Here is a 25,193-nt window from a genome sequence, read left to right as displayed (position 1 = left end):
TCTCTGTCAAATAAATCAATAAATCCTAAAAAAAAAAAAAAAAAAAAAAAAAAGATAAGAGTTAGAAAAAGAATCTGGGAAATGGGCTGGATCCCATTGAGGACCCACCTCCCAACCCTGCCCCCTGGGGACCACTTTGCAGCATCAAGGAAGACCAGGTACCTTCCTTCCCGGCACCATGAATGTGTTTGAGAAACATCTCTGTGGACTGGACTCGACTACCCCTCCTCCCAGTGTAAGGGTGGATGACAGAGACCACAGGAGGAGGTTCCTCCCTGGAACTTCTTCCTATTTGTAATGTTATAGAACATTAAAGCCAGAGTGAGCTTCAAGATCATCTGTCCAATGCCCCCATTTTACACTTGAGGGTTCTGAGGCCCCATAGGGTGTAGGGCGGGGTGCAGAGACCGTGCACCCTTGGGTAACCTAAGACATTGCACCAGGTGACCTCTAAGCCTGTGATCTGAGTGACTTGCTCAAGGCCACCCACACAGCTGGTTAGGCTGAAGCCAGGACCACCACCCAGCCCGGGCCACTGCCCCACGGAGCAGCCCTCTAAGCCCCTGGTTATAGCTTGTCCACCACTCTATCCGGCTCAGGGTCAGGCATCCACCAGGCATCAACAGGTATTTGTGGTAAGAGATGAATTCTTCTCCACGACAGTCACACCCAGGGAACTTCTTGAATCACCAGGTTCTCTAATGCTGCTGTAACATGTTTCCTTCTACTTAAAAAAATAATAATAATAAATCAGGGGCACCTGGCTGGCTCAGTGGCTAGAGCAGATGACTCCTACTCTCGGGGCAGCGAGTCCAAGCTCCATGTGGGGCGGAGAGCTTACTTAAATAAATAAACAAATAAGATGATTCTGGGACTTTTTAAATAAATATTAAAAATTTTAAATGAATACATGTGGGACGCCTGGGTGGCTCAGCGGTTGAGTGCCTGCCTTCAGCTCAGGGCATGATCCTGGGGTCCCGGGATCGAGTCCCCGCATCAGACTCCTTGCATAGAGGCTGCTTCTCCCTCTGCCTGTGTCTCTGCTTCTCTCTCTCTCTCTCTCTCTCTCTGTGTGTCTCTCATGAATAAATAAATAAAATCTTTAAATAAATAAATAAGATGAATGATCAATAAATAAGTAATCGTATGGTGACGGAGAGAACGCTGAAACAGTTTGGGGGTTCGAATGCTAGGCCTCCACTGGCGGACTGACGTGTCCCTATATGCAAAGGTGCATCAAGGGATCTCAATCCATGCAGCAGCCTAAGTGCACATGGCTCCATGGGTTTTGCCCGTCCTCAGTGTCCCCAGCTCCATTAGCCCCACGTCATGCTCCGCAGCCCCTGCCCACCTGGGATCCCCTTCAGGAAAGCGCCAGGCTGGGGTGGTTTCTCGTGGCTTCCCCCTCCCTCCCTGCCTGCCTCACCCTTAGTTCACCCCTGGTCACAGCTATGATTCCCTAACCTTTCACTCAAGCCTGTCCTGTCTGCACGGTCTATTTTTTTTTTTTTTTTTACCCAAATGCCACTTAGTCACATTTTATTCATTACATTCTCTTTTTTTTTTAAAGATTTTATTTATTCATTCATAAGAGAATGAGCTGATGGCAACAAGAAAAGGGTGGAGCGAGCTGCTGCCTCTGCAGCCCCTCCAAGCCCAGGTAATGAGCCCCCAAAACTCACAGGGAGCAATCCCAAGACAGAGGCCTGGGAGAGCAGGGGTTTGCAAAGCTTTGCCTGGGAGTTCTGAATCTAAACGTCTGTCCCCGAGGCCCAGGTTGAGAGAAGCAGTGAAGGATGACGCTAAATTCCAACGTGTAAAACATGATCATGTTTTACGAAGCACTTTTAATTTTTTTTAATTTTTTTATTATTCATGAGAGACCCAGGCAGAGGGAGAAGCAGGCTCGCTGCAGGGAGCCCAATGCGGGACTCAATCCCGGGACCCCAGGATCACGCCCTGAGACGAAGGCAGACGCTCAAGCACTGAGGCACCAGGCGTCCCTACGGAGCACTCTTAGAACGTCTGCCGAGGGCCCTCCGGGCGCCCTCACTGTGCCTCTGCCCAGCCTTTGCTTCATCTCCTTGTCACAACCTGAGAAGTGGGTATCAGGGTCATTGATGCTCCGGGCGCAGACACGAAAGACACGTTGGCATCTCAACGACAGTACGTGGCCAGGCCAGGACGAGAACGCGGGTCGTCCAGGAGCCCGCGGCCCCCCGGAGCCCCCCGGAGCCCCCCGGCCGGGCACATCCAGCACGTGCCTCCCCGTCCAGCGGAGCTCCAGGAGCCAGGTGCAGGGGAGAGCCGGGGAGGGCACCCGGGCACCGCCGGGCAGCCTGCCCTGCCTTGGAACAGCCGACTCCCCGCACGATTAGAGGACACGGCCCCATTCCAGGGTGTATCTACACCCCACCGGGCTGCTTTCAAGCTCCGCGACTGCAGAGCTGGGATGAGAGGGCCCCGGTCAGCTCCCCCGAGTCCGCAGACCTGGCACCAGCACACACCGGCCGGGGGGATGCGAGGGATGTGGGGGGGGGGGTGTTGTAGGAGTCTTTCTGTGAAAAGAGACTGTCCCGGACATGGAAGCCACGAACACTTATCTGGGAGCCAAGCGAGGGCGCCTGGGAGAGGGAAGCGAGGCTGGGCTGGGCTGGGCTGGGAGAAGAGGGAAGTGTTCAGACCAGAAAAGCGCAGCTGAGAGTCCAGACTTGCTCAGCCAGGGCTCAGCACGCAGCCCGGCCCCTCTGACCCAATCAGGTTCAGCCAGCTGGGTGCCCCGTTGCTAGCAGCTGCTCCCCAGACGGCAAATATTTGTGAGGCACGTTGCTAAGGACAGCCTCCCAACACCCCAGAGGGTGAAAGGCCCACAGGGTAATTTCTAGGGGAAAGTGCGCAGGATTCCTCCCATGCTCGGAAGGGAAGGGAAGGCCCCGCAGGACCTCCGGGACTGGCAGGGGGTCACCTGGACGAGCTCCCTGACCCTCATCGCCCCTCACCAGCATCCCTCCTCCGGCCTGGGGAGGCATCTGAAGAGCTGTGCCCCGGGCCTGGGGGTGGGGTGGGGTGGGGTGGGGTGAGGGGTGACCCTCTGCCCCCATCCCCAAGGACCTTCAGTCTGGGAGAACAGTATTTTCAAAACCGCAAGTTACAACCCAGCAGTAAGTCGTGAAACACACCGAATGGGTCCCAGGCGCAACTCTCGGCCTGCGTCACCGGAGCGAGGCGAGCACCGCCGCGAAATTCTGTTCCGTAGGCGTGTGCCCGTGTGCGTGTGTGCAGAGCTGCGATGTGGGATGAGTGTCTGGGGCGCCCGGCCGGCTCGGTTGGGGGAACATGCGACTTTTGCTCTCGGGGCTGTAAGTTCCAGCCCCGCGACACCGGTGTAGAGATTACTTAAAATCTTTTAAAAATAAAGTAAAATGAACTTCTTCCTAGAGCGCGTCGTCCAAAAAAGTTGGATATAAGTGGTCCCGCACCTGAACACGTACAAACCTGACAAAGATGCCCAGAACCAGGAGCAGCATAAGCTGTCGGGACTCGAGGATGGGAAAACGAGAGCTTTCCTCCAGGAGGCTTTTCCAGAAGAGAGAGGCGAGGAAAGCAGGTTTGAGAAGGGGGAAGGCAAAGGGTAAGGCGCTCTCCCGATCTACCCTAAGGGTCAGGAAATTCTCCTAACATCTAGTCTCCCCTCTAAGCTCCCAGATGCATGCTCCGCCCTGCAGGTCCCCAAAGGGGAGAACCGGGGTCCCCTCCTCCGTGAACCACTGAGTCCTGACAGTGGCAAGGACAGGAACCCACGGGCAGGTGCGGGGAGAGAACAAGGGTGGCAGAGCCGGGGACAGCAGCATGCTGAGGGCGGGCGGGGCCGGGGGCCGACGGCACACTGTGCACCTGCCCTCGGAGACCGGCTATTCCAGGGAAGACCATGGTGACGCACAACGGAGCGTGACCCGAATGTCAGAGCAGAGCCACCTAAGAGGTCATCTTGGTCGACACCCTTCCTCAGCAACCCGAGAAACTGGGTGCAGATTGTGGGGGGGGAAGCAAGGGTAGGACTAGAACCCCTAAGCCTGGACACATTTCGCCCCGCATCACAACGAGCCACGAGACTAGGATAGAGGCCCATGGAAGAGGACCCCAAATCCCCACCCGCCCACCCGCCTCCCCCATCCCAGCAAGCTCATGAGGGCTGTCACCCACCCATAACGTTTACGGGGTGCATCTCAGCTAGGTGCTTCAGCTACGAGGAATAATCCCCTCCACCCAAGAAGGGAGCGCATCTGCGGCCCTCCAGGGAAGGAGCCGGCTCTGTGACCCGCCCCCCTCACCTGCGTTCTGGAAGTTCTCAGGCCTCACCTCACTCCTTCCTGCTGCAACATCGGGCCCAGTTTCTCGAGGCCTCGGAAGGCACCTGCTCGCTGACCTGGCCTGGAAAGGGGGGAGGCCGCCTGCGCTCCCCACGGCCCTCTCCTGGCCCCCGACTTGGCCCATCCATGATCTCCACGGTGGCATGAGAGCCCAGGGAGCTGTGCCAGCAGGAGCTTGTGGGCAGGGAGGGGGCAGAGAGAGCAGAAGACCAGCAGGAAGATGTTGGGGGAAGATGTGGACAGTGGACGGGGAAGGACACACAGATCCCACCTACGGTCTCGCTTTTTTAAAGTCTAGGCTGATGATTTCTAGATGCAGAGGAAGACGATTCTAAGGCTTGCAGCACTTCCTTTTCTTTATTCAAATAATACAAATTCATTGTTGAAAAATTTAACACAATAGGGAATAAAATAAAATTAGAAAAAAAATAAAATAAAATAAAATAAAATAAAATAAAATAAATAAAATAAAATAAAATAAAATAAAATAAAATAAAATAAAATAAAATAAAATAAAATTAGGAACAGTATAACTCTTTCCAAAAACGACAACCTGGAATAGTCACTATCAACAGTTTGGTGCATGACCTTCCAGACTTTTCTGCGTGTAAATATCTTTTCGTTATTCATTCAACTGATGTTTATTGGATGCTTTCTCTGGGCCAGGTATGGTCCTAGCACCAGGGATAAAGTAGCCGATGAAACAGATAAATAGGGCAGCCCGGGTGGCTCAGCGGTTTAGCGCCGCCTTTGGCCCAGGGTGTGATCCTGGAGACCCGGGATCGAGTCCCACGTCTGCCTGTGTCTCTGCCTCTCCCTCTCTCTGTGTCTCTCGTGACTAAATAAATAACATCTTTAAAAAAAAAAAGAAAGAAAGAAAGAAAGAAACAGATAAATATCCAAGCCCTTATGGAACGTGCGTCTTATAACGATGCACCCACGTGTAACGCGCATGTTCACGCGTCTGGCACAGCGCTACACGCTGCTCCAGTGTAAGCACCACCCACGCATGTAAATATGTATTTCCCAGGCGTGGGATCAGATCACACACACACGTAAAACCAGTTCCACCCTGTCGGCCTCAGTAAGTGCAGACGAGATTATTGTAAGTGGCTCAGCGTATTCTCTTGCCCCGGTTCTCAGGGCTTTTCACCAAGTCCTCCTCCTGGAGTCTGGCTTCTCCGCTCTCGACTCCCCCTGCAGGCAGTTGCCGCGGCTCTCACACCCGGGAGGGGGGGGACCTGGGGCCCCCCCTGCGCTGCCCCAACTCCTAACCTGGAGGGGCTGGGTTGGTCAGGACCTGCCTGCGGTGCCTTCCCGACCACCCTTCCTGGCACCGGACGGCCTCACAGGCGAGAGCCCCCAAACAGGCCTCCCACGGGGACGGGAACACCAGGGACTCCTGAGTGTGTTTCTGGATTTGTGAAGCCCCCGCTGGCTCCCGGGGCCAAGCTGGGGAGATCCACGGTCCGCACGCTCCGGGGAAGCTAGCTCCTGGGGTCCTGGGGTCCTTGGGCAGAGTGAGGCTGAGGATGGGGAGAGAGGACCTGCAGGGGTGCTTCCGACTCTGCCTCCACTACCCACCGGCTCGGTGGCCTCAGGCAAGTGACCTGACCTCCCCGTGCCTCCATGTCCACAGTTGCAATAAGGGAGAAATAATTCCTATTTCCTAGGGTTGCTGTGCATGTCAAACAAGACGATACGGGCAGTGCCCAGAACAGCACTTGGCACAGAGTACTGTGTACCAGCTCTTAGTACCACCACCTCCCCAGGCCCGCGGCGCCAGCCAGGCCCGGCCTACTGGAGGCTGACTTTCCTGGCCCTGCTCCTGCCCCGCCGTCATCTGAGCGCGGGGGGCAAGAGACCCGGAGAGCCGGGACTCGCGTGTGAACGTGCGTGGGTACACGTGGGGAGTATGCTGTGGGCGCTGCCAGGGGGATGCGGGGTAATGAGTGGGATGTGCAGAGATCAGATGACCACGAGGGAGTGGGGGTGTGTGCACGAGTCACGTGGACAGGCAGTGGAAGCACGGTGCATCCGTGAATGTGGGCCCGCTGTGCACATAAGGGTGGGTGTGCAGATGCGTGGCTCTGTGAACGTGTACCCAAGAAGGACGTGTGCACGGGGCTGGGGGGGGACAAGGTGTGAACATGTACCGGCTTGTATGTTGTGAATGCTTAGGGTGCGGGTGTGCAGGAAGGTTGTGTGTGCAGGTCCGTGCTCCCCGGCCCGCGCCCGCACACACCTCCCAGGGAGGGGGCTGCCACAGGCAAAGATCCCCCCGCGCAGGTCGGGGGGCGGGGACAGTGTCCCTGACCCAGTGGGAGAACAGCCTTGATGTTTTTCCTCTTCTAAAGCTTTTGAGTTTCCTAGAGAAACCCTGCCAGCTCACCAGGGCCCGGCCTTAAACCCGCCCCACTGATCGAAACTCAGGAAGGAGCCGAGCGCCAGCCGTCCCCACCCTGCACCCCCCGCCCTGCCCCGAGCGCTCCTGGCGGGGACCCACACCTCGCCGCCCTCCACCTCCGGCACCCGCACCCCTCCCGCTCTCCCGAGCCCCCCGGAGGGCACCTGGGGCAGCTCCCAGCCTTGGACACGAGGCTTAAGCCCCCCTGCACGCTGGGGGAGCACTTGCCTACCTGCCCGGGCAGGCCTTACCCAGGGGCAGCCGGCGACTCCCTGCCGGAGGGGAGCTGGGGGTGCAGCGGGGGGACCAACTTCAAAGCCCACAGCCAACCGCCTCCCAGGCGCAGGCGCCCCACCCCACCCTGCAGCTCCTGAGAAGGCGAAACCAGCGTAGAGGACTGGGAGAGGAGGGTATCTCAGACAGCAGGGCCTCTTGGACGCAGAGGCAGGACGTCCTTTCATTTAGGGGTTCCAGACAAGACCTCTCATCCAGGAAGCTGCTCGATTGTTAGCCGCGTTGTGCGTATTAACAATAACCAGCACTTAATGTGCAACCACTCCATGCCAGGTGCCTTACACATGGGACCTCTAATTAACCCCCATTTTATGGATGGGGAAACTGAGGCTCGCTCAGGTTAAGTAAGTTGTCCTAGATCACACAGAGCCGGGATTCGATCCCAGGTCTGCCTGTAAGGTCTGGACCCTTTCTTAGGTCTGTGCCTGCACGGCCCTGTCTGTCCTCAGCCAGGATGGGCACCTCTGTTCTTCCTCTCCCACCAGGGGGGCCGGGGAATCCGAAGAAAGGAACGTGCTCAGACTAGACGGACCGGTCGGGGGGATGGTGGGCTGGGGCCGCTGGCACAGACTTCCAGGGGATGGGGGCGCGGAGGGAGCTCAAGAAGCAAGGGGCAGAGACTGTAAGAGGAGGAAAGAAGGGATGAGAAGGGGGCGTCCGGCCTCTGTGACACCTGGCTGGGCGGGGCAGAGGGAACAGAGACGGTAAAAATTGGGGCCCGGGGTTTGAGCCCCCACAGCACCTGTCTCCCTGTGCCAGTCACTGTCCCCACGGAGGCCTGGGCCATCTGCCTCTTGAGCCCTGCCGGGCCAGGGGTGTCGGCCCCCCGGGAGAGCTGGGGCGTTGAGCAACTGAGCGCCCTCCAAGTCTGGAATGCGCCAGGGCTTCACTCCTCTAGCCGCCCCATTCCCAGCAACAGGACCCAGTGGGTCAGGGAGGGGTGGGGGCGGCCCCCCCAGAGGCAGCGGCGGAACCTTCAGGTGACTTCTTTAGAGGCCCCTCCCAGGCTTGACTCCCAGCAGTCTTTCTGTGGCAAACTGCAAACCAGAGACCCCCACCCCAGCCCCCCCTCCTCAGGGACCTCCCAGGAGGACTCCGCTCTCCAGAGGGTGGGGGTGGGGTCCCATCACCTCCTTTGCAAGGCCCATTTGGTAGCTGGTGATTTGTGAAGAAAAAGGGATAGATGGGGAAAGAGTACTCCAACCCCGCGGGGGCCACGTGTAAAAAAGGATAAGGGTCCCTGCCAGGTGGGGGCCCGGTGGGGGGGAGCGGGGTGGTGACAACTAAGCACTTAGCTCGTGCCTGGCACAGTCAGTTCCCTGGAGGTGCAACAGCAGGAGGGTTCCTAACACCCACAGCCGGGGGGAAAGCAGGCTGGCAAGTTCTCTCCACACCCCTGGGACACAGAAGAGGGGCCTGGGCCCAAACAGCCTCTGGCTCAGGCCCCGCAGGCCAGCCAGGCTCCTTTGCATGTCATTTGCATGCACTTTGTCTAGCCTTGGACACTTGTCCCTCCTCGCTTCGGAGCCTCTGGCCCTTCCTCTGGCCCTTTCTGGACTCCCGAGGGCTGGCGGACCCTAGAGGGACTAGAGAGCCCCTGTGGGCCACCCGGGGCTGAGACGGGACCCGCCTCCCCAGGAGGACCTGTTCTCCCACCGCGACCAGGAAGCCTGGCTTAGGGCGACCCCTGCAGGGAGTTCCCAGAATAGAGGGGGAGGACGCGGGCGCCTGCTCCTCCCCTCCCTCCTCCCCTCCTGGAGCGCCCTGCCTTCCGGGTGCCCCACTCCTCCCCCGGTGGAGTCTGAGGGTCGTCCCCTACCAGGTCCTCCTAGAATCTGGAAACTAGGGACCCCTGGGTGGCTCAGCGGTTGAGCATCTGCCTTCAGCTCAGGGCGTTAACCCCGGGGTCCTGGGATCAAATCCAGCATCCTGATCCCCGCAGGGAGCCTGCTTCTCCCTCTGCCTGCGTCCCTGCCTCTCTCTGTGCGTCTCACATGAATAAGTAAATAAAATCTTTAAAAAAAAAAAAAAAAGAACCTGGAACCTCACCTCCCGCTCCCAATTAGCCAAGACCAAGGGCTCAGGGAGGGCTGTAGCAAGCACCAAAGCAGAAATATGTGGCAGCTCTGCGCTCTGGGCAACACCCGTCCCCCCAGATACCACTGGATCTGCACCAGCGCCCACCTCGCCACCACACCCCCATCCTGCAGCCCAGCCACAGAAGGGGCGGTGGTGTTACTGTTGGAAGAATTCAGGGAACACAGAGAATTGTGAAGAAGTGGGGAGAACCTCAACCGATACGAAGGGCAGAGTCGCCAAGGCCTCTCCGGCCAGCTGAGGCCTCAGGCCACGGGGGACGAAGCCACCAAGGAGGGCCCGCAGCCAGCTGGATTGAGGTCGAGCAGGGGTGTCCCCCGCTCCGTGGGGCTATTTCGGGGCCTCTGAGCGACACCTAGATCCCTTCCCATTCAGTTCAGCTGGGAGGGGAACCACCGAGAAACGCAGTGACTGCAACATTTGACTCTCAAAAAAAAATGTCAAAAATGCTCTGAGCCTGCAGTTTGCTTGTTGACATCTACGCACCCTCACAGCCCGTGCTTTCGCCGCTGGGCTCCTCTGCCCGCCGCCCCTGCCTTGGCTGGGCGTGTGAATGGGGGCAGAAGAGAGGGCAGGGCAGAAGGGTGTGTGTGTGAACAAGTGAAGTCATTCTCTCTGGGTGGCTCCTTTTAATTAGCACCCTGAAAAACTCCCAGCCAGCAAAATAGGGTCTTGCCAACTGAGAGCCCCACCCTTCTGGCTCATCCAGGCCCCGGGGGCAGAAGGGGGCAGGAAATCTGCAAGCAGGAAAGGAAGGGGTCTGGGGAACACCTGGGCATCTGAGAGGCTTTCTCAGTCCTCTGAGGACCCATCGGCGGGGCAGGGCCACACACTCGAGGGCCAGCTGGCCTCTGAGAGGCTGGGACCGGCTTCTTCTGGAACAGGGGTGTGGAGGTTGGCAAGGCGTTGCTGGACCTGTCGTCTCCTGCCCCCCTCCCAGCTCCCCCAGCGAGACCAAGCCCCCAGAGTGGCCAGTGTCCGTGCCCCGAAGGTTACACTATAGGGCATTACACCCAGGTCCAGGCCTGGGTAAGACATTCAGGCCTTTCTTTGGCCATTTTAAGTCGTGCCAACCATTTGAAGCAGAGAGTTACCTGCTTCAAACCCCAAAATCTAGTCCCCAGAGTGGAAGCAGTACCTTTCCTCCTTAAAGTGGCTAGAACAAGCCTCATCCATCTTCCCTCAAGACGCCCAGCACCACCTCCAATGGCCCCGTCTGGAGACCACCCCCTAGACCTGTCCATGTCCCTCTTCTCCTCCAAAATCCTCCTCCAGGCACCTGCATGATAAGCCTCCCAGAGGTGAGACCCTTCCAGTCCGGCAGGTGTGTTTGGGTCCCATTTGTGGCTCGTGCCCCCTGGTCCCTGGATCTGACACCCTCCTCCCCCATCAGGCCCAGTTCCAGGGCCCTCACTCCTCCAGTCTCCAACCAGGGGCCCAGGGGAGCGGCTCAGACCTGCTCACTGTGAAAATGGACACGAGGGGTAGGGGAGACGGGAGCACTGAGGAATGGGGCTCCTCTGGATGAGGAGGCAGGAGCCCTGAGTTCCATCTGCTGCTACTTCTACAGAATCACTGTGCAAACTCAGGCGTGGGACCCTCCATCTCAGGTTGCGGCTCAGTAACCTTGGGGGTCCCTGCCAGGTCTGACGGCCTGTGGTCCTGGAGTGATCCAGTATCCAAACGTGTTAACGAGGAGAACTCCAGGGCAGTGGCAAAGCACTAGGTGGGGAACCAGGCTGGTGGGGCCATGGCTCCACACAAAAGGATTCCCCCTCCCAAGCTGGGGCCAGGGATTCCTTTTAGCCTTTCCTGAGACTAAAAACCCATTTTCCAGGCAAACCCAGTGGCTCAGCAGTTTAGCACCAGCTTCAGACCAGGGCCTGCCTGATCCTGGAGACCCGGGATCAAGTCCCACGTCAGGCTTCCTGCGTGGAGCCTGCTTGTATCTCTGCCTCTCTGTGTGTGTCTCTCATGGATAAATAAATAAAATCTTAAAAAAAAAAAAAAAAAAAAAAGACCCATTTTCCAATGTCCCCAGGGATGGGGGTTGAAGGTCAGGGAAGAGTTCTTGCCACAATACAAATAAAAATAAAAAGTAGAGAGAGGCTGTCTGAATCTGTCCAGGTCCCAGGGGGATCTCCCCAGCTGCAGGTGGTCCCCGCTGGCTGCTTCCCGGGCCCAGCAGCCAAATCCCCACAACCACTACCCTCCAGAATCCACCGGCCCAGAGAAGTATGGGGACGGCGCCACCCCTGACAACCCCCAGGCCCACCCCAGAGAGCCAGGCCATCGTAGAGCCCGACCACCAACCACCAACCACACAGAGCCCAAGTCCTTGGGGGCCCCACCCTGGGACTCAGGCTGTGACGAAAAGGTGGGGTTTGGTTTCAGACGACAGTGGAAAAAGGATGGGGTGACTGCTCTAGGGGGGGCAGAGAGGGGCGTGTTGGAAGAATGAAAGCGTCCTCTCCCTGGGGCTGAGTGGGAGCTGGAGCAGAGCGGGCGCCGCCCGACGCGGAGGCCTCCGCCCCCCACCCAGCTGGGCTGACTGTTCCCATCACACCCAGAGCAGTAAAACTTGCTTTTATGGTTGTTGTGGGGGTTGCTGTTTTCCTTGGGGGTGCTGTTTGTGTCTGTGTATCCGTGTGCAAACACACCTGGTCCTTGTGTGTGTACTGATGTCTGGGGTCTGGCGTGTCTGTGTGCTTTGGTGTGTGCCCACGAGTGCGTTTGTATGGACATACCCTGTGGGGCCGGGCGATCATCGCAGCTGCCCTGTATGCAATTAGTACAGTGTTCCAGGCACTTTCCAGCTGTTACTGCCTTTGAATCCCCCAACAACCTTTAAGGGAGGCATTCTTGCTGTCTCTGTTTTACAGATAAGGAAACGGAGACATTGGATAACCAACCCAAAGTTAGATAACTGGCGAGGCGCAGAGCGGGGACGCTTGCCTCTCCCTGCAAAGGTCTGTGTGCGTGTCACATGCACCTGCGAGGCTCCGGCAATGGCATCTGCAGGCCCAGCTGTGCGGGTCCGGGCGTCTGCCCGGGGCGGGGGTCTCTGCAGGTCCGCAGGCGCGTCAGTGCCCAGGCCGGGGCCCGGCCAGGCCAGGCTCAGGAGCTGGTGTCACCAGAGCCTTAGGAACCAGGACCCTCCAGAGAAGGCGCCTGCATTTTCTGAAGACAGCAGCGTGCCCGACTGAGGGCCGGGAACTCGGTTCAGGAAATGCCGGTGCGCAGCCAGCTCGGCCCCTTAGCCGGGAAACGCCGGCAGTCTGGCCCCTTCCCGGGGAGCTGAGCGCCCTGCAGAGACACCCCACTCCCCGCAGGGCCCCCCTGCCCCTCAGCAGCCAGGGCACAGCACAGCGGGCAGGCCCCGGGCAGGGCAGCCCACCCGGCAGGGAGCTCTCCTCCCTGGGAGCCTGGACCATGGAGTGGGTGCGGGTCAGAGGTCCCCTGGGGGCTGGGAAGCCGGGATGCAGGGTGGGTGCGGGTCAGGGGCCCCCTGGGGGCTGGGAAGCTGGGGTGCGGGGTGGGTGCGGGTCAGGGGTCCCCCCCCACCGGGGACTGGGAAGCTGGGGTGCGGGGTGGGTGCAGGTCAGGAGTCCCCTGGGGCCTGGGAAGCCCAGACCTCAGGGTGGGTGCGGGTCAGGGCCCCCCTCCCGGGCCTGGGAAGCAGGGCGCGGCGGGGCGGGGCCAGGGCGCCAGGCTGGGTGGCAGCCACCGATTGGCTGGGCCCCGCGCTCCCACGGCAGCCTGGGGCCCTCGGGTGACTCACACCCCCCCCCCCCGCCCCCGCCCGGGCTGGCCGGCTGCCAGTTGCTTCCAGCCCAGACCCGCCCGCTGCGCTGGGACAGCCTGACTCAGCAGGGAGGGAGGGCGGGAGGGCGGAGGGGCAGCTTGGAGGGGACCAGGCTGGTGTCCGTTTTCCTGGGGGATCCCAGTCTCTGTGCTTGGGTGGCGGGGACTTCCGTCCCTCTGCATGGGAAGCTGGTCCCAGCCTTCTGGAAGCATCTCTGCGGCTCCCTCTCCTGGATCTTTGCAGGTCCAGCTAATGCACTCCGGCCTTTGTGTGCATGTTGGTCCACTTGGGGTGTCATTCTGGCCCCCCCGTTTCAAGATCATCTCTGCACTGCATCACCACCCCCATACCCTCCAAACGCTTCCTGGACGCCACCTCCCTGCCTCTCTTCAGAAACAGTTCCAAGGCCTAGGCTCAGAAAGGCCCAGAACCCTCTGTCAGGGGCTCCATTTGGAGAGTTCTCCAGCTCAGGCTCTGCCCATCTCCGCACTGCAGGGCCCCTGCGGGTCAGAGACCAGGTGCTACCCTGCGCCTGGGGCTCCAGGCACCCCTCCAACCCCTGGGCCTTACCTGCAACATCTCACAGTGATCTTAACGCCATCCCTTGAACAGAAAAGGACCCGGGTCCAAAGACGACTGGGTGCCAAGCCCTGTGCTAGGGGCCGTATGTTCATCTCACCCATTGCTTCTCACAGCAACTCCAAAAATAAGCAAAGGAGAAACTGAGGCATTAGCAAGTCACACGTACAGCTTTCGAGAGTCTGAATTTAACCCCAGGTCTTGTCTGGCTTTTTTTTTTTTTTTTAAGATTTTATTTATTCATGAGAGACACAGAGAGAGAGAGAGAGAGAGAGGCAGAGACACAGGCAAAGGGAGAAGCAGGCTCCATGCAGGGAGCCCGACGCGGGACTCAATCCCGGGACTCCAGGATCAGGCCCTGGGCCCAAGGCGGCGCTAAACCGCTGAGTTCCCCCCCCCCCCCCCCCCGGGCTGCCCTCTTGTCTCGATTTAAAACAGATGCTCTCCCGCCTGGAGGTGGCCGCTCCTCGAACGCCCGAGCTGGCAGCAGCCTCCACTTGGCCCCTTTCTGCGATAGCAAACGTGGGGGGAAATCACTGACCCCGGAAAGGCCCAGTCCTCAACGTCACCCAGGCTTCCTCGTCCCAGCTGAGTGTCAGGACATGGGGGCCTCGGAGGAGGCAACAGAATGCATGCGCCAGGGCCCCAGCAGGGAGAGGGCCGAGGAGGCACACTGTCCGCGAGCTCCAGGCACTTCCTGGGACCCATGCACATATGCACAGCGACTGTCCCATGCACACGAATGCACGTGCCCAATGTTGGGGGGGGTGTTGCACGTAGACACACAGGAGTATGTGTCACACTTACACATGCATATTTCACGTGCTACACACGGCACTTAGGGGAAACACATATACAGTGAGTGGCGCGGTTACACAGAGTGGTAAATGGTTTGTAGGTCGCTGTGCACACACTGTCCAAACCCCTAGAACGCGGGTGATGGGGGAGCAGGAATGGCATGTGGATTTGTTGCAGAAGCAAATTGGTTCCAGGGCCTGGCCAAACCCCAACCCAGGAAGCCCAGACCCCTCTACTCCCCACCCAGCACCCCCGGACAGGGCACTGCCAACCATTGCCCCTCTGCCGCCTGCACCTAGAACCAGATTGAATCACATACACACACGGGCACACGTGTGCATACACACAGGCCTCGGAGAAAGCTCGCACTGACTCACACAGGTGTCTTCCAGAAACCTGACATACAGAAGCCATGCAGGCTTTGCAACAAGGGGGCACACGCAGGAGGCATGCGGGCACAAAGCCTTCCCGCAAACACAGCCAAGCGAGACGGTCGCACAAGCATGCTTGGGTGCCAGTCACACACACACACACACACACACACACACCACCACCACCACCACCACGGCCCTCGCACAGGCTCACGGATACACGTCTACAGCCAGAGGGGAACACATGAAGACATATGCAAATCAGACACACATACAATAGGAGTGCGTGTGCACACACACAGGCACACACACAGGCACACACACACACACCCCGCCACAAAAGGAATTCCCCAGCAGAGACCACGGCCCGTCCACCTCCCGTCTTGGCAGAGCAAGGCCCAGGCGTGCCCCATCAGCTCCATCCTCTCCCTGGCCTGAGACAGACCCTGCCTTGCCTGCCCCGGCCTGCTCGGGTGGGGCCCCGCCCGCTCCCAGCGCCAGCGGCCAGCTCAGCACAGGGCAGGGTGCCCTGGCCCCCGGCCGCCGCTCCCTCCTCCTGGGCCTGCCACATCAGCATCTGGGCCCCAGCCTGGGCTCCACCCAGCCCGCTCCTGCAGGCAGCAGGCAGGACGCCGACCCCAGAGCTGGGGCTAAGCGGAGGGGCCTGCTGGCCAGACCCAGGGGGAAGGCGCAGCCCATACAGAGCCTCCACCGCAGAGCCCTGGCCCCTGCTCCTTCTGCAGACGGCCCCTCCTCCCCAACCCCGGATCCCCCAGTAACCGGGAGCTTCCCGATTGCGGTGAGCAAACACGCCCAGAGCTACACGGTCCCCTCACCCACAGACAGCTGTCCCCACGTCCCAGCTTTCAAGCACACGCACAACCAGCGCTCTTTCTCACGGCCCCACACACACGCGGCCCTGCACACGCCACCACCCGGGCTTCTACTACCAGCACATCACACCCTATGCCCGAGCCCTGCCCGCCACGCAGCCCCGTCGCAGTCACGCGGCGTCACGCAGGGCCGGAGGAACAGTGCCTTGCACGTGGCGGTCACGTAGACTTGCACGGCACCCGTAGGTGTTGATCATGGTCCCAACGGTCGCACCAGCTAGGCCCTGAGAGAGCCGGCTCTGGGGGTGCGGGTCTCTGCGTGCACACCCCTGTGTTTGCCGTGCCAAGACATGGGGGGGCGGGGGGCTCCGTGTTATCCCTGCTCGGTTCCTATGTGCCGCCGTGATAAGCCTGGCTAGAGGGCTGGGAGGGGTCGCCCCAGAAGCGGGGCCCTCTCACAGCGGCCCCCCAGGCGTGAGGACGAAAAGCAGAATTGGCCAGTGGCTGCTTTGCACGCACGACCGTAGGACCTCTGGCACCTGAGGTGCACAGGGAAGCGTAGGCCGTGGGCCTGCTGCCCAAGGAGGGGGCCTGCAAGGGCCTGGCGCAGGGGCTGCTGGGAGAGGAGAGGGACAGGACAGGACAGGCCGGGGTCCCAAAAACAGCAGAGCTCCGAAGGCAACACTGGGGAGGCCCAGACCCTGCGGGGGAGATACGCAGAGGTCAGAAGGCCCCAGACTCTCTGGTCTCCACACCCCCTTCCCCCCCTCTCCTGGCCACAGGAGAGTCAAGCCACAGGCATTTAAAAGCTCCCACCGAGGCCTTTGGGGGCTGGCCCTGCTCTTCTCCTGATCAGGGCGCTGGGCGTGGGATCCATGTGGTTTGTGAAGACTCATCAAGCTGGGGACTTAGGACATGAGCGCTGCTGCATGCTGGTGTCCTTACTTCTTTTTTTTTTTTTTTTTTTTTTTTTTGGTGTCCTTACTTCAATGCAAATACTGTTTGCAAAGAAAATCCCCCCTGCAACCCCCCCCCACCCCGAGTTCAGAGTGCGTCCTTCCAGGTGGATCCATTCTGCCCATGCCTGTCGGTGCCTGCCTGAGCCTGTGCACGCACAACCTCCCCTGCGAATTGCTCCTTATCGCTGCTGCCCGAGGCCTGGGCATGCGTGCTCACCACATACGAGCGGGCTCACCCAAGCACACGCGCACACACGCGTGCACACGCCGGGCTCCCCCCCCCCCCCCCCCGCCGTTTTCCCTCTGTGCCGGCAAGGCCGCGGCTGGCGGGGCGAGGGGTGGGCAGGCCTCCCTTTCGTCCAAACAGCAGATCCTTCGGACCACTCGCTCTGTGCCAGGTCCGGGGCACACCACGCATTCCAGGCAGACGTGGCCCCGCCAGCTCCACCTTCCGTTGGGGAAGGTGCAACCCAGTGGAAAGAGCCCTGCCGTGCAGCGCAGGGCAGTCGGGGAGCCTAGGCTCGGAGGGGCCGAGGAGGACTGACAGGCGGGCCAGACGGGAGGGGAGGGGCGGGGAGGGCGCGCACGAAGACCCGGGGGCTCCAGGAACCTGCGGCGGAAGCGGGGGTGTAGCATTGGTGCGGGGCGAGGCTGCCTGCGAGGTGGTCTCCAGCCAGGTCAGGCAGGGCCTCGAGGGCCAGGTTCAGGGGCTTGGTTCCCACCCCCCCACCCCACCCCGCCGAGGAAGGGGTTCAGCCAGGGCATGGCATGATCAGAACCAGCCAGAGGAGTGCTGCGAAAGCAGGAGCCCCGCCTGGGAGCACGGACACCCCAGGTCGACACTCCGTGACCTCCCTCTCTGAGCCTCCAAGACAACACAGGGCCGGGTCCCCGTGCTGGTGCCGGCTGTGTTCTCATGAGGCAGGTGTCCCTTCTTCCAGGGCCAAGAACACCCAGCTTCACCTGCGGCCCTTCCTCAGCATGGTCCTGCCCCCCCACCCCCAGGCCTGGCTGCTGGAGCTGGGAGCCCGCCACCTGCTGGAAGGACGGGAGCCCGCTGACGGCCCCTGGCAGCCTGGCACCCTCCACGGGAACTCAAACTTCAGGGCCCTGGAGGCGGCGACACACCGACACACCCCGGCAGGAGTAGGGCTGCCCCACTCAGCTCCTGGGTGCCCGCAGCCCCCAGCTCCCCGCCCCCGGCACTGGCCCCTGGGTTGTCAGGTGTGCACAGCACAGGTGGATGGAGACTTAAATGCACCCCAAGCTCCACTCACCAAGCCGTACCCAGGGTCGCGTCCCCCGGAGGATGGGAGCTCCCTCTGATTTGCACGGGAGCACCTGTGGGCCTGTGGCCCCCCCCCCCCCCCCCCCCCCCCCCGCAACCCAGGGGCCTCCCAGGTCTGGCTCCTGGGATGGGGAGGATGCAGCGCCAGGTCCTCTGCTCCAAGAGCGCGCGGACCCGCTTCTTCCCTGCTCCTCTGCTGTCCCCCAGTGGGCATCTGAGGTACTTCTAGTCGCTCAAGTCCAACCTCCCTCAGGCCACGGCCCAGCCCTAGTGGCCGCCCGGTGTCCGGAGGTCCACACCTGCTGAGCAGGCTTCAGGGAGAGATGAAAAGCCAAGGCTTTCTGTGTCCCCGGGGTTCCCACCCCTGCACTGGCCCCTGACACCAATCCTGGACTCTCAGATCCTGGCAACCGAGGGTGGACGATGGTGTTGGAGGTTTTACAGCTCCATTTATCCCCTTCCCTCAGTCCCTTGCACCGTGGTGTGCGCTCCTTTGCTGTGGAAAGCAATGCAAACTTTGTCTCTCTGACCTCAGTCTCCCTGCTTTGAACCAGAGCCCAATGATATGTCTTCCCTGGCTTGCGTGGTCTTGGCCAGGAGAGGAATTTTTCTAGACATTTGAAGTAGCTGTCAACCCTTAAAAATCAGGAAATTTCCTGTAAAAACTCAGACTTCCCATTTCTGTTGCAAAGTTGAAAGTTCCAGAAACTCTGGATGAAGGTTCTAGACCTTGCATACCTACAAGCAGGCGGGAGCTGAGTAAAGAGGCTGCCCTGGGCCAGGCCCCAATATTTGGGCAGGTACAAAAGGGAGCAAAAGGAGACCCACAGGGACGCCTGGATGGCTCAGCGGTTGAGTGTCTACCTTTGGCCCAGGACATGACCCTGCAGTCCCAGGATCGAGCCCTGCATCGGGCTCCCTGCATGGAGCCTGCTTCTCTCTCTGCCTGTGTCTCTGCCTCTGTGTGTGTGTGTGTCTCTCATGAATAAATAGATAAAATCTTTAAAAAAAAAAAAAAAAAAAAAAAAAAGGAGACCCACAGCTCCCTTCCCCTTCGCTCCCAGCTCCATCCCATACTCCATCCCACACCCGCAGGAGCCTCCATGAATACCAGGATATCTCTTCTTCCAAGGGCTGTTTGTGCCAACCCAATGGCAATATAGTGTGAGCCCCAAACGCGAGCCACATATAGAACTTTCTGTTTCCCAGTAGCCACACTCATAAAGGAAAAAGAAACAGATCGAATTAATTTGAATAGCCTATTTATTTAACCCAATATATGCAAAATATTATTTCAACGTGTAATCAATTGTTAAAATTATTTGTATTTTACATTCATCCTTTCTCCTGCCACCTTCGAGATCTGGTGTGCCGCACAGTCACAGCACGTCTCAGTTCAGACCAGCCACATTCAGAGTTCTCGGCCACACGTGGCTACTGGCTGCCTGATTGGACAGGGCAGCTCTAGAGAACCCCTGGCCCCAAATCCATCATCCCCCAGCCAGGACCAGGTGCAAAGGAGGTAGGACCCAGGGAAGAAGCCCAAGCAGCTCCTCAAAGTGAGCTTAGGGCCTACTGGGCAGGACGGGGAGACACAGGCTTTGTGGGTGGGCACACGCCCTCGGCCCCTTGGGCTCCTCAACTGGGGTGTGGGGGCAGAGCCAGAGGGTAACAGAGCGGGGCTGCTAAAACACCTGGCAGGTGTGCCTCGAGCCCAGGCATTCTAAGTGATTCTGGTTTGCCGTTGCACTCACCACGTCCTTTTACTGTCCCTACAATGAGGCCAAGGGCCAAACGTCGCTTCTATACCAGTGCTACCTTCTGATAAAGATAAAATAGAGAAAAGAGTGAGAAAAATGAGAAAAGATGAGACAGAGAAAAGAAAAGTAAAAAAGTAAACTACCCCTGTGCCGATCCTTCAGTCTGCAGTGGGAGGATGAAAGGCTGGCTTGTTTCAAGAAAAAAAAAAAAAAAAAAACCAGCGGGAAAGTGTAATTATGAAGGGAAAGTATGTCTCTTCATAATTTTTTTACGTGCAAACGGCATGTGAGTGTCTACAACTTCTCACTGCACACCAACTTCTCTGTTTTTACCTTAGCTGCCTGGCCCCTATTGGCATTTGGATTTTAACCTCCCAAACCCAAAAAACAAAAACCTCCACGTTGCTGACATTCCCACCATTGCAATGGGCCCCACAGGTAGACCAATAGCCGGAAGCAGAGGTAGGGTCAGGGAACCATCCAGAAGCCAGGAGCGTGGGACCGCGGGGAGGTGATGGGCTGTGCCCTCCAGGGGGCGCCCGAAGCCCGCATCCAGGTGCCCAGGGCGGGCGAGCCCTCCTGTGCCCCCGCCACCAGCCTGGCCCACTCCCTGGTTCTCTCCTCTGATGCCAACCTCTTCCCCAGGCTCGGGGGGCAGGGGCTGGGCAGGTCAGATGATGTGGGAAAAGCCGCAGGCTTAGGGCCTCTTTCTCCAGGCAACCCCGAGAGTGGCCTCGCCTTGCGGGGCCTCAGACCTCCCTGCTCACCTGTGCGGTGAGACAGAGCCTTCCTCGCAGGGCCCGCGGGGAAGCAGGTGCAGGTGCGGCGAGGCACCTGGACCCCGCAGAAGAGGAAAGAAAGTGTGTCGGTGGGGCCGAGGGGCTCCGGGCCTGGGGGCAGCAGGTGCCCAAGGGAAGACAGGGAGAGGGCTCCCGCGGGAAGGAGCCAGCAGCCCCGCTTAGGGTCCCCAGAAGCCCCTCACGTGCTCCACAGTGCTCCAGCCTCAAGCCCTGGGGCGGCCTTGGTGGCCCCAGGCGGGCAGCCCGCCCACAGTCCCATGGGGACATGCTCCTGACCCTCACCCAGCACCCACCCCGGCTTAGCCTCGGTCCCAATCAGGAGACGCCAGGTTCACCTTCCTGGAGCACTGTCCCCCCCGGTTCACTCCCTTGCCCCCCACCAGGGAAAATCTCCAGTGACGCTAAGATCAAGTACAACTTTCCCAGCTCAACATTCCGGGCTTCCGTGACTCCCCCAAACATCCAGAGGATAAATGGCAGGGCCAGAAGGTATGTTGGCAGCCGCGCAGCCCAACGACTCTGCTCAAGGAGAGTGGGGAGCCTGCTTCTCTGCCCGCACAGCCCCCCACACATGCGCCCTCTCTCCGTCTGCTCTCTCTCAAATAAATAAATAAAATCTTTAAAAAAGAAAGGAAGGAAAGAAGAAAGAGAGAGAGAGGAAGGAAGGAAGGAAGGAAGGGAGGGAGGAAGGAAGAAGAAGGAGGAGGAGGAAGAGGGATGGGGGGGCTCAGAGTTTTAGCACCACCTTCGGCCCAGGTCGTGACCCCAGGGTCCTGGTATCGAATCCTGCATCGGGCTCCCTGCATGGAGCCTGCTTCTCCCTCTGCCTGTGTCTCTGCCTCTGTGTGTGTGTGTCTCATTAATAAATAAATAAAATCTTTAAAAAAAAAAAAGAAGAGGAAGAGGAAGAAGTTGAAGACGAAGACAAAGAAGGAAGAAGAAGGAAGGAAGGAAGGAAGGAAGGAAGGAAGGAAGGAAGGAAAGAGGACGGACCCACCCAGCCTGTGGAGTCTAGAGGCCCTTCCCGCGGCCCAGGCACCGCTGCTCTCTGAAGGGTGGTGGAAACTCCTAGGTGTGCGCGGGAAGTGCCGTGTTCCAAGAAGACAGAACTGCGTGTGCAAGAGCCCGGGCGGGAGGAAATGGGATCAGACCCAGGCTCTGAAAAGCCCGAGCCACCGGCTCACCGAGAACACGGGGAGGGCCCGGGGAGGGGGGTGCGTGAAGCGCAGGCGAGGCAGAGCCGCCCCGAGTGGGCCAGGCCAGGCCGTGGGGCCTGCTCCGTGTGCCCCGGCGCAGCGTGCTGCTAAGTAGGAGAGCAAGCAAGTCCGCCTTGTACTTTTACAAGTGCTCCCTAGCACGGGACCCACGGGACTCTTCTGTGATGCAGGAAATGTTCTCTGTCACGGGGCGGTGAGCGCTCTCTGCCTTTCACGGCTTGTGCCCCAGCAAGAAAGGGACAAAGGCTTTGTTCTGGAGCGCCCGAGAGGCCGCTGGCTCCACCACTCCTGTCCCAGGACAGGCCCTTCAACCGCAGCCTGCAGCCCAGCCCCGAGCTCCCGAAACACAGGGGGGACGCTGTGCGTGCAGGGGCCAGGCGGGGGAGGGCCCTGTCGGCAGAAGGAGGAAGGGATGCCAGGATGCCGGGCAGCGGGCAGGGAGCTACCACCCGCCAGGACAGGCAGAGAAGCAGCCCAGTGCCCCCGCCCTGTTCCGCCTTGCTCGTCCCCAGGCCCCCCTTCCCCTCCTCACGGGCTGCTATTCCCAGCAGCCTCCCCCCTTCCCGCCGCCCTACACTATCGGCTGTCTGGCCCTCGTCCTGAGCTTACGTTAGCATCCCCGACGAGGGTGACCGCGGGTCGTCCTAGCCCGGGTCACCCTGGGCGGGCAGAGCAAAACCTTAAAATGACAATGTATGAAGAGGGGCCCACAAATGCTTGGAAACTCATTATTTTGTTCCTAGAGGGGGGAGAGCTGATTTATCAGGAACAGTCAAACATGGGCCTGTTATACCCATAGATTGTCTAGAAAACTAAAATTTGGTCCCATAAGAAAACAAGTTTCTGGGGACACCCGGGCGGCTCAGTGGTTTAGTGCTGCCTTCAGCTCAGGGCGTGATCCTGGGGTCCCGGGATCGAGTCCCGCATCGGGCTCCCGGCATGGAGCCTGCTTCTCCCTCTGCCTGTGTCTCTGCTTCTCTCTCTCTCTCTCTCTCTCTCTGTCTCATGAATAAATAAATAAAATCTGAAAGAAAGAAAGAAAGAAAGAAAGAAAGAAAGAAAGAAAGAAAGAAAGAAGAAAGAAAGAAAGAAAGAAAGAAAGAAAGAAAGAAAGAAAGAAAGAAAGAAAGAAAAAGAAAGAAAGAAAGAAAGAAAGAAAAAAGAAAGAAAGAAAAAGAAAGAAAGAAAGAAAGAAAAGTGTCTTTTCTACTGTCTATCAAAGATTTAAATGTCCATATACTTTGACTCAGCAACTCCAGGAATTACCCCACGTACCCAAGGTTATTAACTGCAACTTTGTTGTCATAACAGAAGATCAAAGAGACCTACCATGAGGACTGGTTAAATACACTGTGGCACTTTACAGTGGAATTAATATCAAAAACTTAATTAAAATATCGTTTTTAATATGGGGCACCTGGCTGGCTCAGTCGGTAGAGCATGGGACTCTTGATCTCAGGGCGGTGAGTTCAGGCCCCACATTGCTTGCTTGCTTGCTTACATGCGTACATACATGCAGAGTGGCTCATCCATAAGAAGAATATTAAAATGCTTTGAAAAAGCAGGAATCAGGGACACCCGGGTGGCTCAGTGGTTTAGCGCTGCCTTCAGCTCAGGGCGTGATTCTGGGGACCCAGGATCGAGTCCCGCATCGGGCTCCCTGCATGGAGCCTGCTTCTCCCTCTGCCTGGGTCTCTGCCTCTCTCTCTGTGTCTCTCATCATAAATAAAATCTTTTTTTTAAAAGGGAAGAAGAAAAAGCAAAAGCAAAAAGCAGCCATTTACATACTGGTGTGAAAGGAACAGCTGTTGAGTGAACGCCAAGCAGGACATACAACACCGCACACACACAATGCCCTTTGTGAACATGCACCTGTACACACGTCCGTCCCTGAGGGTTGCTATATACAGAAACTCTACCTGAGATGAATTACAAGACACAGGTAACATCCGTTACCCTCTGGGGGAGAAACCAGGTAACTGGTGAGGAAGAAGGCCCTTTGCACTTAGAATTGTGTACGGGGGCATCATCTATTCAAAAACAAAAAAAACGAGCTTAAAAATTCTCAGCTGTGCAGGTCGCGTGTACACGTGATAAAAACCTAGCATGGCCCAAAAGCACTAGCCCAAGCCTGGCACAGCACCTGCATCACGGCACATGATGCGACCCTGCGCAAGGTCTGCGTGCCTAAAACGGGGATTGTAATGTCTGCCCCACAGGGTCGTCGGAAGGTTGGAATGTGACGAAGCCCCACGTCTGCGGATCAAGTAGGTATTTAAGAAATGTTAGTGTCGGGCAGCCCCGGTGGCTCAGTGGTTTAGCACGGCCTACAGCCCGGGGTGTGATCCTGGAGCCCCGGGATCGAGGATCGAGTCCCACGTCGGGCTCCCTGCATGGAGCCTGCTTCTCCCTCTGCCTGGGTCTCTGCCTCTCTCTCTCTCTCTGTCTCTATGAATAAATAAATAAAATATTTTTTTAAAAATGCTAGCGTCCATCCTTCCTCAGCGTTGTCTCAATGAGAACTGGCTGTCGGGCTCCCATACTGGGCATCTCCTGGATGCTGAGCGCCCTGATCACGCAGTAGGCACGCAGCAATCTGGAAACAAAGATGGGGAAGGAAAAGAATTCTTTCTAGAGTTTTCCTGCCTTTCCCTGAGCAAATACCTGGGGTGTGGAAGTATCAGGAGGCTATCGGTGGGGCCCCTGGCTGCCCCCAGCATGCCCACCACGGAGGGGCAGGGCCTGATAAGGAAGGTGGCTGGCTTCAGGGAGGACTGGGTGGGGCACCGTTTAAAATATTGACTTGGGGCCTCAGGGTGCAGGAGGCCCCTCTCAGCGGGTGCTGTGCCCGCTCTGGGCTCCAACATCACCCTGCTGCCTCCTGGGACCCGGTGAGGGAATCAGTCACAGGTGAAGAAAAGGCTGGTTAGTCTATAGGTTGTGATAAAAATGCATTTCTTACTTCAAGCTGTTGCCAAAACTAGAGAGATACTGGTGTTCTAAATAATGGTGCTTAGTGTGATCATGAAAGAGGGAAGTCCCTTGTTGTGACAGAGTCCAGAACCCTGGGCCTTGGCCCTGGGAGGGGCTGCGGAAGTAGAAGGCCTGGGATCAGTCTGCAAGCAGCTCCGTGGACGTAGGCAGCCAGGGAGGTGTCCAGAGAACCCAGAGGTGGGGAAGCCAAGGATCTGGGGACAGGATCTCGGGCCCCTGAGGCCCTGCAGCGGGGCCAGAACTCGAGCCTCCTGCACCACGCTGCCCCCCACCTCGGTATTCTCTGCGTGGTTTTTTTTTATTCTCCCTTGGTGCTTTGGAAAGTCTGAACTAAGTGTGGACAATCCCTCACACTTAGTCCAGTGCTAAGGGATCGGGGTACCTGCCCGGAACTCCGAGGTGGTACAGGCAGAGCCGCGTGCCAGGGATGCCCTGCCCCACCCAGGTGTGTCCTGAACCTCTGGCCCTGCCCGTCTAGAGCCTACCTGGAGGCTGCATCTCAGCAAAGACGGGCAAACTCCTTTACACACTTCACAGAACATGTACCCACCCCTGCAAACACAGCACACCCTCCACATGCAAACACGGGACGCACACGCCCTTCACATACTCAGCTGTACA

General features: G+C 58.5%; 1 long non-coding RNA gene across 2 annotated transcripts; it reads left to right on the top strand.

Annotated features, from left to right (window-relative positions):
- Positions 1-1,891: 1,891 nt before the first annotated feature.
- Positions 1,892-4,796, top strand: LOC144297551 (uncharacterized). Of its 2 annotated transcripts, none has more exons than XR_013364547.1 (3): positions 1,892-2,294; positions 3,439-3,607; positions 4,231-4,796. It is a non-coding gene; the product is annotated as an uncharacterized LOC144297551 (long non-coding RNA). The 2 variants fall into 2 exon arrangements; XR_013364548.1 differs by lacking the exon at positions 1,892-2,294 and adding an exon at positions 2,649-2,874.
- Positions 4,797-25,193: the final 20,397 nt, after the last annotated feature.

This window comes from Canis aureus, chromosome 25 (genome assembly GCF_053574225.1).
Source record: "Canis aureus isolate CA01 chromosome 25, VMU_Caureus_v.1.0, whole genome shotgun sequence".
Lineage (NCBI taxonomy): Eukaryota > Metazoa > Chordata > Mammalia > Carnivora > Canidae > Canis > Canis aureus.
This window is presented reverse-complemented; position numbering and strand designations above follow the sequence as displayed.